This window comes from Onychomys torridus, chromosome 3 (genome assembly GCF_903995425.1).
Source record: "Onychomys torridus chromosome 3, mOncTor1.1, whole genome shotgun sequence".
Taxonomy (NCBI): domain Eukaryota; kingdom Metazoa; phylum Chordata; class Mammalia; order Rodentia; family Cricetidae; genus Onychomys; species Onychomys torridus.
The window spans coordinates 46851737-46870436 of record NC_050445.1 but is presented as its reverse complement, the minus strand read 5'-3'; the positions used below and the strand labels follow the sequence as shown (position 1 = coordinate 46870436).

The 18700-nt window shown below is 41.9% G+C and overlaps 1 protein-coding gene across 3 annotated transcripts in view; it reads right to left on the bottom strand.

The window, feature by feature from the left end:
- The window catches only part of Aass (aminoadipate-semialdehyde synthase), a 57159-nt gene extending 53320 nt beyond the window's left edge, over positions 1 to 3839 (bottom strand). The window contains exon 1 of one of the 3 annotated variants that reach the window (XM_036182208.1): positions 3759 to 3839. The gene's annotated coding sequence lies outside the window, so the exon portion shown is untranslated. The remainder of the gene's footprint in view (positions 1 to 3758) is intronic. The other 2 variants (XM_036182210.1, XM_036182209.1) reach the window with 2 other exon arrangements.
- Positions 3840 to 18700: the final 14861 nt, after the last annotated feature.

The window sequence follows — 18700 nt, the reverse complement described above, 5'->3', positions numbered from 1 at the left end:
AGTGTTTTTAATCTCTGGGCCATCTCTCCAGACACATACATTAGTATTTTAAAACAAAATACATACTGGTATATTTCCATATACCATATCTTCCTAGTATATGTAAAATAACATAGTGGCTCCATACCTATGCTTTTTACCCATTTCCCAGACCATAGTGTTCCTGGGAATTTCAAGAGTTCCAGTGTCAACAGAGAATCTAACAATGGCTTAGTTAGAACTAAGCCAAATCCCTCCCAATTCCAAGCAAGACTTGTTGGAACCAAGCCTGGAATTGCAAAGGCACTGGCCCCAGATTTTCACTTCCTCTTCCCCAGTACACTTCTCGAATGCTTCCATGTTGTTCCACTATTATTAAAGTGCTAGCCAAATGGTGAAAGAACATAAAATAAAAATTAAAAAATAAAATTTAAAATCACCTGTTCTGTGATGGTTAATCTTCATTGTCAACTTGACTAGATTTAGAATGCCCCAGGAGACACACCTCTGATGTGTCTGTGAGGCATCTCCAAAAAGGTTTAATGGAGGAAGGAAGACCCTTCCTGAACATGGGTGGTGCTATCCCACAGGCTGGGATCCTGGGCTGAGTGAAAGGAAAGAGGGGCAGCCTGAGCACCAGTGTTCATCTCTTTCTACATCTTGATTATGGACCACATGAGATCAGCAACTTCACACTCACACTCTCATGTCTTCCCTCCACCATGGACTTCATCCCTTCTTATAATGTGAGCCAAGAAAAATCTTTTTCCCTTCAAATTACTTCTATCAGGTATTTTTGTTTTTTGTCACAGCTACAAAAGTAACTACAGGGAGAATTTGAAGATTCTTCCTGTTAATTTATCTGGTCTTAGAATATTCATATTGTCTCGATCCCTCAGCTGCTGTCATGAAATGACAGAAAAACCTGATTCTTGAAGCCAGGTGTGGTGGTGCAGGCCTTTAATCCCAGCACTTGGGAGGCAGAGACAGGTGGATTTCTGTGATTTGGAGGCTAGCCTGGTCCTTAGTGAGTTCAGGACAGCCAGAGCTACATAGTGAAACCCTGTCTCAAAAACAAACAAAAACCTGACTTGCTTAGCTCACAGATTTAGACTCAGTGAAATGGAAAACAAAGTTCTGAACTGCAGTGCAATCCAAAATGGTTATCTGCTGCATTCATGTGTAGTACAGGATAGGAAATATGATTTATTCCTTTCTGTATTCCAAGTGACTGACACATCAAAAATCCTCAAACATTTTTAAAAAGAATAAATTTATTCACAATTAGATAACTGTAATACTAATGTACTATATATTTTGAAAAACTAGAAGAGAATTTGACAATATTCTTAGTTTAAAAAAATCGCAAATATTTGAGACAATAATATATTAATCCTGATTCAAATAGTACATGATATATGCATGTTTTCAAAACAGCACATGATACCTGTTTTTAATTCTATATTTTATATATATACACATATAGTTATATACATACATATATATGTATAGTTTTATAATTTTTGTGATCCAGGTAAAATTTTTAAATTATTTATCTCAAAATAAATGAGAAATTTTAAGTACATATCCCAAAAACCTATGCAATAGAGCATGCATGATAGATAAATAAAAACTAGATTGTCAATGCATCTTCCCCATCCCAGTACAGACACAAACACACACACACACACACACACACACACACACACACACACGGGGGATTAAATAAGGTTTAAACATAATTTTTTATAAGGAAGAGGAAAAAGTCCCCTTAGCAATATTATTCTGATTCCATTAAGCTCAGTAGAGAGTAGGCAATGTGGACTACAAGCATATTGGAGTTTTAGAATACAAATCAGCCTGCCCATATCCAGCTGAAGGGCACTACACAGAAAAACAAAGCACTAAGACAACCCAGAGGAAGGCTGGGCACTCACCTAAGCCTCCAACAGTGTATCATTAACCACCCTAACCAGAAGCCAACATTTCCAAAAGGAGACAGATGCCAAGGAGTTCAGGCTCACCTCCTTGAATTTACTCTATGAACCTGATTCACACCTTACCTGTCTGTGAATCATCTACAAAATCCAACCAACCCTCAAGGCTGTTGTGAACCTTCACTAGCAACCCGAGCCAGTCTCATATTCTCTAAACAATAACTGTGAAGACAGGAAAAGGTCCAAGCAGGCCAGTTCCTCCAAGTGAGCAGAGCCACCCTAGCAGAAGACACTACTTACCCTTGCTCTTTGCCATACTGTGGTAAAGTATGCTTCTCAGAAAGAACAAATAGAACCCAGACTGCAAGAGCCTGTCTTGAATGCCGCTCTTTAGACACAGGTGAACATGTAAAATTCATTACTATTTTAACTCTGTTTCAACAAGTTTTAAGACAGGTTTTCACATTTTTAGCATCTCTAAAGTATGGATGCATCTTAAACTGAAGACACCTTAGATTCAATGAATACAGTAATTGTGATAATAAATATGATTTTCTAGACAATTGGGGAAAATACCTTCAATAAACAAACTCAACCTTTGTCTTCCTAAGACACTTTGCAGAATAACAACCAGGTTGGTTACACAGCCAACAAGTTTATGCAGCCTTAGGTCCACTCACCTTCATGGCAAGGAGGAGTGGAGTGGCAAAATACACACGCACACACACACACACACACACACACGCACACACACACACACACACACACACACACACGCACACACACACACACACGCACGCGCACACACACACGCACACGCGCGCACACACACACACACGCACACACACGCACACACGCACGCACACCATGCCATCTGTGTTTTGTACAAAGGGTTGGAAGGACTCCGTGTACATCACTGACCATTCAGTGCGGTGTGCGGAGCCTCATAATGCTGGTCCCAGCTACATATTACCCACATTCTCACAATTCATGACCCATAATATCCAAGAAACGTCAGTCTCTACTGATTTAGGAACGAATTCATTTATTCATCATCATCATCATCATCATCATCATCATCATCATCATCATCATCCCACACACACCACCACCACCACCACCCCGTCTCTCTCTCCTTCTTCCTCTCCCTCTCCCTCCCTCTCTCTTCACTCAACCTGGCAGAGCGTAAAGAACCATCTTCAGCATTGGCCTGGCCTGCCCAGCTGCCCAGGATATCGAGAGTTTTAGAGACCAGAAACCCAACTTGCCCAACTTTCTCTCTCATGCCTATGACATTAGAGTACAGACTGACTCGAGCTAGGTCTCTAGCTCAGACAGAGTGACCAGCTCTAACCCTGCAGCTAGGTGTGGGAAGTTCCGTGTCACAGTTCCGCTGAGCCAAGGGTGGGGGCGGGGGATTCAGGGAGAATCTTGCTCCCTCCATCAGCCACTACCACCAAAGAAGCTTTCAGTCCAAGAACAAATAAGTTATCCACTCTGCAAACTTTAGTTCCAGCATCAACCCATATTCCCGAGCAACGGCGCCACAACCACCAGCGGCCATCCCCGGCAAAGTGCATCGCCCTCCTCCCACTTCCAATTCAGAAACTGAGGAGCTCAACCCACCGCCCTCCCTCCCTTCAAGAAGGTTGGGCGGCGAGGCCTAAAGCTTGCCCCCCTCCCTAGCTCATTCACAGTGGGACCCTAGGCGTCGCCCTGCCGCTCCCGGACTGAGGCCCGGGCCAACAGCTGGAGTCCCGCGGTTGAGCTAGGAGCTCCAAGTGCATCCTGCAGGCAGGGATCGCGCCTGCATCCGCGTCACCCTCCCGGCTCCCCTCTCACCTTGTGGGTTCTGAATAGTCCCGCGCCGCCCAGAAATCCTGAGTCTGGATCCTAAGGTCTCTAATTCCCCTGCAAAAAAAAAAAAAAAAAAACTTAAAAAAAAAAAAAATGGCTTGGGGGGCGGGGGGCGAGGAGGAGGTGTTTGCTCAACTTTAAAGTACGTCACAAGTCTTCCCTCCTGCAGCCAATCAGCGGCAGCCTCGAAGGAACAACCTTCTCTTCCGCCAATCGGCGGCGCTGCCAGGTACTAGGTCATGCCCTGCCCCTGTTCTACCCCAGGGTTCAACTGCCTGAAAGATCTCTGACCCCAGAGATTAACTCAGGTCCTCCCTAGATGGTTATTGACCAAGTTTGTAACTTCCTGCGGCGGAAAGCAGGCGAAGACAAAAAGAACGAAAGAAATGTCTGGACAGCAACTACTAAGTAGACTAGCGTATCTTCCTGGAAAAAGTCGCAAGCGCAGGTGTCATGTTTGTTTTATGAAACGCACCTTTTCACAGCCTGTAACAGGACTAGGAAGCCCAGTCCGATGAGAATTCTGGCGTGTTTTTCGAATCTTGATAGCTGAGAACCTGAGGACACCACATTCAAGGAACAGAAGTTGGTGGATGACAAATGTATTACAGAGTCCAGTGTTGGTGAAAAATGTGTTTCCATAAAGACTAGCCTCACCGATAGATAGCGGAGCCTCGGGGTAATAGTGGGGGGGGGGGCATCATCCTTCCTGTTTTCACGAGTTTCTCCCCCCATTTAGACTTGAGAAGGCAGTTCTCTGTAAATAAGCCTAAAGTGCTGGATAGTTGGTCAACTTGACATAACATAGCTATCAGAGAGGAGGGACCCTCATCAAGAAAATGTCTCCATAAGATCTGGCTGTAGGCAAGCCTGTAGGGCATTTTCTTAATTAGTGATTCATGGGGGAAGCCCATTGTGGTCAGTGCCATCCCTGGGCTGGTGGTCCTGGGTTCTTCTGCAGGAAGGCAGGCTGAGCAAGCCATGGGAAGCAAGCCAGGAGGCAGCACTCCTCCATGGCTTCTGTATCAGCTCCTGCCTCTAGGTTCCTGCCCTACTTCAGTTCCTGCCCTCACTGCTTTTGATGATGAGCTGTCCTATGGAAATATGAGCGAAATAAGTCCTTCCCTCCCCACATTGCTTTTCACCATGGTTTTCATCACAACAATAGAAACCCCAACTAAGACAGCTGGTACCAAGATAGTAGGGTGTTGCTGTGAGAGACCTGCCGGTGTGTTTTGGAGAGGCTTGTGGGAGGACTTTGTAACTTTGTAATAGAAAAATCATTGACTGTTGAGATCTCAGTGGGCTGTTCTGTAGGAGCTTGGAAGATAAGAATGTCGAGGGCAATGCAGACAAAAGCCTGGCTTGTGAAGCTTCAGAGAAGTTTAAAGACTATCAGGGCCATTTGTTATTTTGAATTAAGATTCTGGGGCACTGGGGCACTGGGGCTGAACCATCAGCTGTGATTAAGGAGATGCCAGAACTACTAAAGAGAAACCTTGCTTTGCTGGGATATTCAATGCAGGTCAGCTGGAGCTGAGAGATTAGAAATGATTAAGAAGGGACCAGCATCATTGAGGTGATATCTTCTGGAAAGTGTTTCCTGGGAGTCAGCACACAAAAGCTGTGTTCCAGACATGGCCAAGGTTGTGTCCCTTGTGCTGGCAATGTAAGTGTCACCCAGGTGGTGCTGGCTTTGAAGCTATGAAAGGAGTCATGGAAAGTAGCTGGGGCTTGGTACTGTGTGATATGGCCGGGGTCCCTGAAGAGAGCCCAAGAAAGATTAGTGGTGAAAGTGCAGCCCAGTTACAGCAGAAGACCCCAGTAATTTCAAGATGCCACTACCATGGGATGACCCCCAAGAACAGCAGGAGCAGTGGAGTGGAGCCAGCCACGACCTAGAAGACAAGCTGTGTGTGATGCAGAGGGCAAAGCTGGAGAAGGGACCCAAGCCCTTTGGAGGAGTCCAGAAGATAACGAATGAACCCCAGATGACTGGACATTGAGTAATTTACACTACTAGGGGTTTGGTTTTGCTTTGGTCAGATTGTGACTGTGCCCTGGTTCTTTCCTCTTGAAGAAAGCATTTAAGCTCATTTTGATTTTTACAGGAGCTCACAGCTGAAAGACTTAGAACTTTTTTTTAAAAAGAATTTGGATTTTTAGAGAGATTGGCTATTCTGAAGAGATTGCACTTTTGATGTGTTTGAATTTGTAAAGACTGGATTTTTAGTTATTTATGTTTTTGATGTGAGATCTTCAGGATGAATGACAAAGGAAGGATTATGTCTTAATGGTGATGTGTTTGTGTGTCACGTTGACAAGGGGTCATTTGTGCTGCATAATTTATGTCAGCTTGACACAAGCCAGAATCATCAGAGACAGGAGACTCAATCAAGGAAAAGTCTCCTTAAGACTGGGCTATCCTGTCACCTCCTTCCAGACTGCCTGTACTGAATCTACCAGATTTAAATTATTCCCCAGGGGTGCCTTGATCCTGGAGGACATGGGAATGGAGGGGAGGGTCTGGGGGGAAGGTGGGAGTGGGGGCGGGAGGGGGGAGGACAGGGGAACCCATGGCTGATATATAAAATTTAAAACACATAATAATAAAGAAAAAAATTATTTATTAAAAAAAAGAGACTGGGCTATCCACAAGTCTGTAGGGAAATTTGTTAATTGATGCTTCATGGGGAGGGCCCTAGTGCTTGAGGGGCTACCCCTGGGCTGGTAGTCCTAAATTCTATAAGAAAAGAGGCTAAGCAAGCCAGTAAGCAGCACTCCTCCATCAGCTCCTGCTTCCAGGTTCCTGCCTTGCTTGAGTTCCTGCCCTCACTGCTTTTGATGATGAACTGTTCTATGGAACTATGAACAAAATAAACCATTTCCTTCCCATGTTGCTTTTGGTCATGATGTTGGTGTTTCATCCCAGCGCAAGAAACTCTAACCAAGACATCTAACCTAACCTTCAGCTTTCTACCAGGCTAACTGATTATAACTTCAGTGTCTGTGAAAACTTGGAATGTTGCACATCCGCAGCCTAGCTACAGTTTATCTCCTAAATATCATTACACCCCTTGGCCTTCTCTGTGTCTGACCTAACATCCTATGACTAATGAGTAAAACCTTTTCCACCAACTTAAAGAATGCTGCCACCAAGTAATCGAGATCTATTACAGAGACCTCCCTGATTGACTGTAAATAACCTACCTGAGGTGTCTACCAATGTGTTTGAAAAGCATGTTGATGTGTGCTTTTTGTTATTATTGTTCTGCTAATATAACACTACAAGAAACTGCTGCCATGTTGGAGCTTGGAATTTGTGATAGCTTGAATCTGTGTTCCTGGACCTTGGTCACTCATATCTGGTTCCAACAGAATTGTCTCTTACTCCCACTAAGTTGAGAGCTGTTTCTTTTCTCACATCTACAGATATGTTTATCTATTGAATTCTCCTGTCAACACTTCAATGCAGAGTTCTAGTTCTCAACTTTCCTAATGCTCCTCATGTTGTAGTGACACCCCCAACCATAAAATTATTTTGTTGTTCCTTCATAACTATAATTTTGCTACTGATGTGAATCATGATTTAAATATTTGATATACAGAACATCAGATTTGCAACCCCCAAAAGGGTCTCGACCCATAGGTTGAGAACTACTTCTTTGGAGAATATAGCATTTTTTGAAATTCCATTCATCGCTCCAATTGAAGAGAATGTGAATTTTCCCCAGAAGTAGGTTTGTTTGTATTCTCTTTATCTTCACATCCCCTATCACAAATTTCTAATCTTTCTTCCATGGCTTTCTCACTTTTCACAGTAGAACCAGCCTAAAACCAACATGAAATACAGTGTGTAATCTTGTCTCCCTAAGGGTCAACAGCCTGGTTAATAATCCTTACTTTTTCCTGTCAAGTCATAAATCACAGGCAGGTTCCTTAGTTTTCGGTTATTTGTTTTAATGTTTAGTTCCCTTGTGTGATGATGGATAATCATAACAACTGTTTCATGGAATCCTGCTGAAGGCAGGGGAGTCACACTAGCCCTGGTATTCTACAAAGTAACTAGCTTTAAAAAAAATGGAAAAAAAAGAAAAAAGATAAGTAATTTTTTTCTCACATCTCATTTTCTATACTAAACATAATCTAACTAACAAAAATGTTCACCTCTCTAAAACTAAACATGTCTGTTAGGGTTCTTTATCATTTCCCTTCATCAGAAGAACAGGAAAGATCAAGATTAGATAGTGTAGGACTGGAGAGATAGCTCCATAGTTAACAGTACTTTTTTTCTCTTGCAGAGGACCCAGATTCAGTTCTCAATGCCTACAGACATCTGTAAGTGCAGTTCTAGGGTACTGGATAACTTCTCTGGCCTCTGAGGATACCAGGCACACACATAGTGTACATACATACATGCAGGCAAACACATATAAAAATATATTTTTAAAATTATTAAATCCTACATTTTCCCAATATATTTGAGCTCTGTGGAGGAACTCAGTGTTCTTATCCCCACTGTTATAAGAGGAAAGATATAGATATTTGAAATAAAGAGGAGGAAATCTAACATTCCCAAATTAGTTCTATTTTTCTCAAAATTTGCAATTCTTATATGAACAGCAAGTTTACATACAATTTGTATACAATGAAATTATTGTAAGTACAATGTTCTAACAGAATGAAAAACTTCAAATATTTTAAATTTGTATTTATTCTCTCATACAATACATCCTGACTACAGCTTCCCCTCCGTTCACTCTTTTCAGTCCCCCTACACACACACACACACACACACACACACATACCCTCTCTTCCAGATCTACAGATCCTCCATCTTCCTGCAGAAAGAGCAGGCCTCCTATCAACTGAACACTGCAAAACAAGATACGTAAGACTAGATGCAAATCCTCACATCAAGGCTGGACCAGGCAACCCAGTAAGAAGAGGGTTCGAAGAACAGGCGAAAGAATCTGAGACACCCAAACTCTCACTGTCAAGAGTTTTCCCAAAACACCAAGCCAGCAACCATAACATATGCAGAGGCCCTAGAGTAGACCCATGCGGCTCTGTGATTGCCTCTTCACTCTCTGTGGACTCCCCACCCCACCCCACCCCGACCCTGTGAGCCATGATTAACTGATTCCTCAGGCCACTGTCTCCTGGTGTTTTCAACCCTCTGGCCCCCACAATTTCTCCTCCCCCTCTTCTGAGGGATTCCCTGGGATCCGAGGGGAGGGACCTGGTGGACGCTCCAGTGGTACAACTGATTAGTATGTGTTACTTATACAAATATTATTTTTGAAAGAAGTTTTAGTCAGTACAAATTCTTAAGTGACAAGTATTATTGTCCCTAACTCCCAAGTTATCTTGAAAATGAAGCCTGCCTTCTCTGTCTTCAAGAATCCCTTCAAGGGAAGCAATAGCAGAACTGATCACAGGTAAATCTGGCTTGGAATTTTTATGATCAGCTGTGGGTGGAGATCCTGAATGTTCTACCACCCACCACACTTAGATGAAAGAAGCTGTAAACATTCACCTTCAATTCATCTCCTCTTCCTTAAAAAAAAAAAAAAATGCAATAAGGTTCTAAATTCCTTAATATTTTCAAGATCAACTTTCTTGGGCTACCCAGGAGATCCAGTTCCCTCTGTAATAAAGACAAAATTGTTAGTAAAAGATTCATAATAGCCTGAGAAGGAAGATCATTATGTTAGAGTGTGAGAGAAAACAACAGGGCAGGCAAGCTGCAAATCTTGGTCAAAGCCAAGATGAGAAGACTAGCTAAGATGAAGAAAGCAATGTCTTCTGAGTCAGGAGTCCAGGAAGGCCAGCGTACTCAACAACAGAGATTGACAAACAGCTATGCCCCAGAAGAGGAGGCTCAGGGAAAGACTGAGAAATTCCAGCGTGTCAGGGAAAACATGCTTAGAGTTTTGGCCAACAACTCAAAAAAAAAAAAAAAAAAAAAAAAAAAAAAGATAGAAAGAAGGAAAAGTGAAGTTACCTTTCCAAAAAGGGAACTGAATGTGGCTGCACTCATAAAAGGGCTTCTAGAAAAGATTAGCATGCTATCTTGTTAAAGAAATAAGTATCCCATCTCCTTAGCATGTCTTCAAGTGAAGCATATTTCCAGTGAGGTGAACTCCTGATGAGGTGATCAACAGGCCAGTGGGATTAAGAGATGGTAGTATGTGGTGTTCTAATATTTGGACCACATCGGAATGGTGTGTCTCTACCCAGGGCCACAGGTAGATTCCATTATTTTGACAAGGAGAAAATAGCTTATTCTTAATGGGCCTCAACAAAGCCCTGGAAATTCAAGTCTTAAAAGTGGCAAAGCTGATGTTTACCTACCTGTTATTACTAGAGAAACAGGAGGTAGGATCCAAAGTAGACTATGAGGTATCCTAAGTGCCTTCAAGTCTGTTATTTTCTGGAATATACCCCTCTCAGTAGTTGAGACCCATTTAGGAGATGGACATAGAACTTAAGAGCTTCTACTCTTGTTGACATTTTAAGACTTGGAGGGCAATCAATGAGTCTCATAGTTTGAGTTGGGGTGCACAGGACCATGTGAGTGCTGGTCAACTATAAATAAGAGGAGACATAATTAAGATAAGGCAGGCCTTGAATACACAAAAGCCAAAAATTGATAGCATCCCTGTTAAGATTATGATGGATATGCCCCATTTCCACTCTAAAAATCCAGAGATCTCTTCACCAGGAGGAATGGGTGTCTGGTCTTGAGTCTTAGTCATACTGTCACATATAGCTTCTAATCAGAAGTGCTCATTTAGAAGAGAGAGAAATCTGGAAATGAGAGATCCTAATATTCCTGACCAGGGGCCAGAATCAAGGTCTAGTTTCTGGCCAATGACAAGAATTAGAACTGTTCCTTTTCAGGGTTCTTGTCCCTAAAACTTCCTGGCCAGTTTCTGTAGTTGGTTATTTTTTCTCTCTACTCTTTTGGCTCTTTGTCCTTTTGGGGTGCCCACCACCCAGCTCCCAAATAAACCACACATGGAGGCTTATTCTTAATTATAAGTGCCTGGCCTTAGCTTGGCTTGTTTCTTGCCAGCTTTCCTTAACTTTAAATTATCCCATCTACCTTTTGCCTCTGGGATTTTTCCTCTTCTTAATTCTGTATGTCTTACTTCCACTTTTACTCCATGACTGGCTGTATGGCTGTGTGGCCCCTAGCATCCTCTTCTCCTTGTTTTCTTGCTCTTTCTTCTTTTTCTCTCTTCCTTATTTCTCCTTCTATTCATCCTCTCTGCCTGCCAGCTCTGCCTATTCTTTCTCCTGCCTTGCCATTGGCCATTCAGCTTTTTATTAGACCATCAGGTATTTTAGACAGGCAAAATAGCAAGTTTCTCTCCCCTGTTCATATTCATTAGTTTATAATGTTTTAAAAGAAAAATATACCAATGCTTTAAAAATCTTACCAGGGACCTTGATAGCTGTTGACAGTCAGCTATGCAAGGAAAGTCACTCACTGAAATTTCAGACCATGTCCATCTGCTTATTAAGTGCTCTCACCGTGAGCAAAGTACATATCAATTTCAGTTTTAAATATCTATCAGTGTATTTGATGAGTTGAGTGAGAATTGTGTATTATCAGACCAACCTTTGTGAAGCTAATTTTGCATAAAATCTCACTGATATATAATGGATCCAATATATTAAAATCACTGAAGAAAACCCAGTGTTTCTCCCCTAAGCCACTCATGAGGACAAAGGTCTCAAAGAAGAAGATACCGAGAAGTAGTGAGCAAAGATTAGAGTGGAGGGAGGATTAAAGCACATGATCTTTTAAGAGCTTAAGCTGGGAACAGCCAGCAAGACAGGTTTTGGAGAAAAGAGTCAAGCTTTCTCCCTCAAGGGTCATAAAGATTGTATGGGGGGATAAAAACACACTGTTTACTGTTAATAGTGTTTTCCGATGAGATTCCTAGAAAATTGCAGTTTTACAGCTAGGGAGGTAAAATGGCCATATTGAAGGTCATATATCCCTTAGGCCTTAAGGATAATTCAGACAATTCACTGGTATTTCAACATTCTTATTTGAAATCATCTCTATCTAAAAGGTATGCCTTCTCTGTAAGCATCTTGTACAGCAAATGTGATGAGTTGTGCTAGAATCTCTGACTCATAAAATGCTTCATCCAGACTCAGGCCCAGCTAAGGAGAGCTTTCTTTTCCCTTGCCTCCTTAATTTCCCATGTATTTCTATTCTGGTTGCATTCTCCTTCTGAGACTTCAATCTGTTGTGTTTAAGAGTTGATGATCCTCACAACCAAAGATCCATTGAGTTTCTTCAGTCTTCATAGGAATGTATACCCTGCCTATCCAGTCATCTAAAATATCAACCTTCCTGATATAAGGGAAATGTGAGAAGATCCAAGGAGGTAGAGAAACAGAGGATCACTGAAATAACATTTGGTCTCACACATGAACAAAATGTGATGCTTGGCCACCCAAGGGAGCAGGGAACAAAAGTTCATGGAGAGAAGCTGTGACTACAAATGCTTACTGACTGACAAGACTTTCAATAATGTGGAGAGGCTAGACTCTCCGAGTCAAGTTATCTAAGGTCATATTTAGCCGTCTGAGTAGCCATATGTTTCCTGCCTTTGAATGTGACCTCACATCCTTGTGACTGTTAGATAAATCCTTTGGAATACTCAAATAGACACTAGCTTCCACCAATCCAGAAATTCAGAATGACATCAGACAGCATCTGAGGTCTTTATCTGAGGTTTTCCCATTTTGCTGAAACTCACCTACCTAATGTCCACACCAGTGTATTTGAAAAACATGCTGACTCATGAACTTATTTGTTCTATTAACTGTAAAAACTTTATAAAACTGCTCCATGTTGCAACATGGAGCTTGAGGTCAACCTAAATATGTTTCCCTGGGACATGGCCACTAATATTGACTCCTGAAAAACCACCGTCCCCTTTGAGTTGTGTTTTCCACTGACAGTTTGTCTTCTCTACTTTTCCCAGTGTGTGGGAATGCTAGTGGAAGGTATGAGGTGTGGCGGTAACAGGCTATGCTCATATCTGTGAGAGCTCTTGGGTTACTTTAGAAATAAAAGAAGGTCCATTGCCACTTTGGATATACCTTGGGAGCCCAGATGAAGAATGACTTTATTTATTAGAGCCTGAGTAACTTCTTAAGCTTTTTCGATCTTGGCATCATAGTTCTCTATCCAACCCATGAAAATTTCAGCACATGTTAGAAAGTATTTTTTCCTCAGTAAGGAGGCATATGAATAAAAGATAATTTCCAACCTTCTCCTCAGCATGTCCCTCTCCTGGGTATGGGGTAGTGACTTGACTCCACCTCCTGCATTACCACAGAGACAGAGGACACAGGCCCTAATTGTGACAGTGTGTTTCCCTCAATGCACAAGTGAATAGAGTAGTTTATGCTTCTCTTCCCAAGTTGCATGAGTCATAAATTCTCTTACTAATTTTCCACTGATGTGCTTGAGACAACAGAATCTTACCAGTCAATTCTGGTCAGTCTATCTCTTTGTTGGGTGGGCCATTCCTTCCTTGCTTCTGTATAAGATGGAGTTAAGTTTAACTCTGGAGCAAGAGGTATCAGAGCCATCTCTGCTGCACCCTGGAGTGCTGCTGCTTGGCACATGCACTGTGGGGTTACTTCTCTGTGTATTGCATTTCTGATGTCTTTGCAGTGCATAACTGTTACCTGTATGCATTACCAGACAGCTTCTGGAAAAGATACAGTTTCAGGGTCAGGTTTAATCAGAGAATTTGCTCCCATTAAAAGTCCTCTAGCTGTGTGAGCAGGAAGGACTATTAAAGCACATGTAAGTCAGTGTCAACACTGACTTATCTTTTCCCATTTGTGAAGTTCAGCTTTCTGAGGTGAGCTGTTAGAAGAGGCTTAGCCTCTATTGTCTTGTGGAGGCTAATACATATCCTTCCCTTCGAGTTCCTTTACTTATGTAACAGTTCCTGTCTGTAAACTGCTACACATGAGGACTTGCTAAGGGCTTATCATCCAAGGCAAGCTTGCTAGAGCAGACTTTCTCTATGACCCACACGGTTCGTTTGTTTGCCTTAGAAACAAGAGTACAGTTGCTGGGTTTCATGTGAGGCAACTGAAAAGCAATTTTGATGATTGCAGGAAGAGGACTTAGTATTTAGACAGTTGTCCCCTAGTTACCCATTGGTGCCCTTTGACTGCGAGGACACTTTGAACGTATTCAGGGGTTAGGACCTCAAACCAGTGTGCCTACCCACTAGCACTGCTCTAATTGTAACAGCTCATCAACAGCCTGGTTATTCACATAGTACAGCCCAGCTGTTTAGAAAAATAGGCTATAGGTCTGGGGATGCCCCACAGTTTTGAGTGAAGATTCTTAGTGTCATGCCTTGTCTTTCTGCTACATAGAGAAAAGTTTTGTTTTGTTTTGTTTTGTTTTGTTTTGTTATTCTAAAACAGAAATTACCAGGGCTGGAACTTAAAAAGCCAAGGCATCTCTGAGTTCAAGGTCAACTTGATAGTGAGACTCTAATTCACAAAACAACATAAAAAAACCAAACAACTAAGATTATACTGGATTTGAGTGAACACCAAGTCCACTGAAAGTGTCCTTATCTCACACACACACACACACACACACACACACACACACACACACACACACACACAAAGGTGGAATGAAAAGGGTTGAATTGCTCTTATGATGCCATAGCCAATGAGCTCCACAAACCATCAGAAATCGGAAGAAGCAAGGAAAGATTCTCCCATGGTGTCTTTGGAATGAATATAAGCCTATCTATCTATACTTGGACTTTAGATTTCTGGTGTTGAAAATCTTGAGACATCCATGTTTATTTTTTGAAGCCACCCAGTTAGTATGATATCTCCAAGAAACTAATACCACCTCTCAGCACCCAGGAACCAGGAGTTGCAATTCATGTTTCATTATCTGAAGACAAAATAAAAACCTGCAGTGAACCACAGAGGGGCATACCCAAAATAGCTAGGCAGACAGGAATTCAAAGTCAAGATCACTGTGCTCTGCTTTCAACAACCAGAGAAACCAAAGCTGAAGCAGAGCTGTGCTGTGAGTTCCAAAATTAACTGGAAATCCAGGCACACCACAGCTTTCAGAGTCTACTTCTCAAGACCCCTGTACTGATCTGTGACTTCTCGTAACTATGACTATGGTTTTGGGGAAACAGCCTCCAGTGTCTGAAGGCCTACTTAGCAAGAATATCTCACTGACAAGAACATATGAAAAGAAATTGGTAGAAGCATGTTTTATCCCAATCCCTGACAAGTTTGCAGTTCCTGGCTATCATTAGGTAGACTGATAAAAGCTATAGAGAATTGCTGAACCCTGCCTTGTAAAGACATCATTGTTTCTATTATGTGGGATATACAGGGCACAGTGACTCCTAAGATGAATGGGACAGTTAGGAAAATGCCACTGTCAAATAACACCAATGCACATCAGCAATATGCAGTGAAGAGCAATCCATTTGGGAAGCATTGTTTTAGTGAACTGTAGAAGACACTAAGGAATCTCCTTGTTCACTGAGAGACCACAGTTGTCTTCTCAATGAGTGACCTAAGGGATTTATTAACATAAAGAACTGAAATTTAATTGCTTGTTTTCTGCCTGAAACAATGATTTGGGGAGGAAATAATAGTGAGATACATGTTATCTTTCAAAAGATAGAAAAGGGCCTTGTCCAGAAAAGGAAGTCCTTGGCTGGTCAGTACAGTATCCATAACCTCACATCGAAATACAGACACAGATCCAGATCTGAGGGGCTTGAATATTCTGTGGACTCTGGGCAGTTCTCTTTAATAAAATAGTAAAAGTTATAATTTAAAAATTAACTATGAAAGTAAATAAAAATAAAAAATAAATAAAATACTTGTTATAAATTTTAAAATTTGTATCCCATATCTCTAGGCAATTAACATGAAATGTTTACACAGAAATGCCTTTTGGTTGCAGTTCTGGCTTCATTTAACTAGACTATTCCATGGATTCTAGTTCTTTCAGGACTCACAGGGCTCATGCAAAATATATGTAACAATAACAATTATAGAAGAAGTCACGGGAAAAGAGGGGAAGAGGGTTGAAATGGTATAAATATGGTACTCAGGTACCAACTCCTCTAACAATTTAAATTTAAAGAAGGAGGGCTAAAGCTGAAGCCTTCTCCCTTCATTTTATGTATGGAGAGGAGGGTTGATATGACAACCTGCACAGGGCAGACTGTACTGTAGGGAGTAGTGTGCAGTTATTACAAAGTAATAGGCTGACATTTATTGTGGTCAGTCCCTTTGTGTCTTTCTCTCTCCTCTGTGTCTATCTCTGTTTCCATCTAGTTCTGAACAATTTATTTTGAGTTGATGCTACATGAACTCAAATTATCAGTTCTGAGGGTTCTTAGGGACTGACCATGTAGCACTCTGAAAATCCTGAGTTATGTAGCCAGTCATACTGTGTCTTTGATATGTCCAGTGAAAAGCACCTGACTCTAAGTCCATATATGTATAGACTTGGGAAGAGATGCTTAATTCTTCTATCTTCCTGCACACTAATCACCATCACCGGCAGGGATTACTCACTCTGTTATCTAAGAACCAGTTCTAACCTTAAATTAGGATGAATTTATGTGGAAACAATAATTCCTTGACTACACTACAAGAAGCTCAACAAACATGAATGATGAACAGATAAATGTGTGGAGGAGAGAAACTCGTGTTTAGTGTCTATGTAGAAATGAAACCACATGCACTGAAGCTTTTCCTTCTACATTTCAAATCTCGACCAGAAACAGGAGTTGTGATACCTGAAAGCCAGACACTTGGAAGCCCCCTGGCTGCCAGGATCTCTCGCACCTGGAGTTAGGGCTCCCTAACTCCATAGGCACACTGCTATCCCTTCCGGTTACCCTGCAACGCTCATCTAGAGTTATAAATTACTTTCTGTGTCTATATTTGATGAATTCTACGTTTGGCCTCCATTGATGACTCTTTGTTAATTTTTAAAAAGATTTATGTGTATGAGTGTTTTGGCTACATGCCAGTACACCACATGAGTGCAGGAACATCAGAGGTTGGAAGAGGGTATCAGATCCCCTAGACATGAAATTACAGACTGTTGTGAGCCACCACATGCTTCTGAGAACCAAGCCCAGATTCTCTTCAAGACAGCTGATTCTGTGGACTACTTCAATTCTATGCAGTGTTAATGGCTGCCCTCAACTGGTTCCACCTAATTTCTCCTTCTAGATACGGTGTACCAATCAATGAGCTGGCAGGAAACAGCAAATAAAGTCTGTTTCCGTGTTTAAAGAAGCATTATCCAAAGAATTATAGGCAAGGTTAAGGGAACAAAAATGACTTGCTGATATACTCAGGAATTAGTTATAGCTAGAAATCACTGCCACTCCATAACTGAAGGGGAAAGAATGGACAATAGTTTCTCCAAAGCCTGAAAGGTGTTTGAGGCTATAATTATTGATATAGAATGATTATTGATCAGAAACTATAAACATACAATATAGCCATTGCCAACACAGTCCCCAACCAAAGGTAAGGGAGGAAAATGACATAACATCCTTCTTCCCCCTTCCCACCTTACTGTGCTTGTAGCTGATTCCCTCTAAGCTCATGAGGAAGCCATAGGGCAAGAGAAGTGTAGTCCTGGGATGCACAGAGGCGGGTCTCCTGGAGCACACAGGGTAAAGGGCATGGTGTGGAGCAAAGCAAGAGTACTGGGCAGCAAACAGACTCGGCAGCACAATCCACCTCTTTGGCCAATCAGCATCCTGTTAACCCTGCCTGGATAAGCTTTCAGCCTCAACATAGTAGAATTTACAGTCTCAGCAGCCACTGTATCCTAAATGAGCCAGGTCTGTTCTGTCACACTCTGCACTAAAACATAAATTATTCTACCTACCATTACTTGTCTTTATAGAAAGGCATGATAGAAAGTGGAGGCAGAAAATTAACTTAAAACTAACTGTTCTGTAACTGCTCACAAAGCCTGAGTTAATTAACAGTAACTTCTTTTCAACTTCAGTTTTATTACCATCTACCAGCACTCTGAACAGAATTCTGTGGACAAATTTCTCTTCTTTGAAATCTTGGTCCTTGGTGTCTTGAACTTTCTAGGTATTAGGCTTTTCCTTTGAGTAGTGCTGTGAGCTCAGAGACCAAGATTTACACCTTTCTTTGGGTATCTAAAGCAGTGCAGTGTCAACCATACGCTAGTTAAAATAGAAAAACACTTGCTTATCATCTCTCGGTGGTGAATCAAGGAGTTCCCTTTGATTATTCATGCTTTATACTTCCCTTTCGTCTGCATCTACTGCTTGTAAAATTAACAATGATGTGAGGTGCTAGATGATGTGGAACTGAACTTAACTGGATCTGACCACTTGCTAAAGAAACTGAGCTAGAGGTCAAGCAACATTGGCAAGACCAAGCCAGGCCTGAGTGATGCATTGATCTGTGGCCAGTTCCATGACTTTTCCACTTGCCCAAGAGGAACCTCTCCCTGGCAGTGTATTGAGTGCCTCTGAGAGAGCAGCAGAGCTCTGAAAGGCTGGGCCTTGCTGTCAACTCACAGTTGCCTGAACTGTCCAGTCAACTACAGTGATATTTTATTTGTATTGAAATGTGATTTTATTTATATGTTAATAAAGTTGCCTTGAGGACAGAGCAAGCCAGAGCAGAAACTGGATGGTAGTGGTGCACGCCTTTAATCCCAGCACTTGGGAGGCAGAGCTAGGTAGATCTCTGTGTGTTCAAGGACACAGCCAGCATGGCAGACCTTTAATCTCAATAGCAACCATAGAAGACCTGGAGGTCTGTACAAACAGGCAGTGACGAGGAGGTCATGTGGCTGGGTT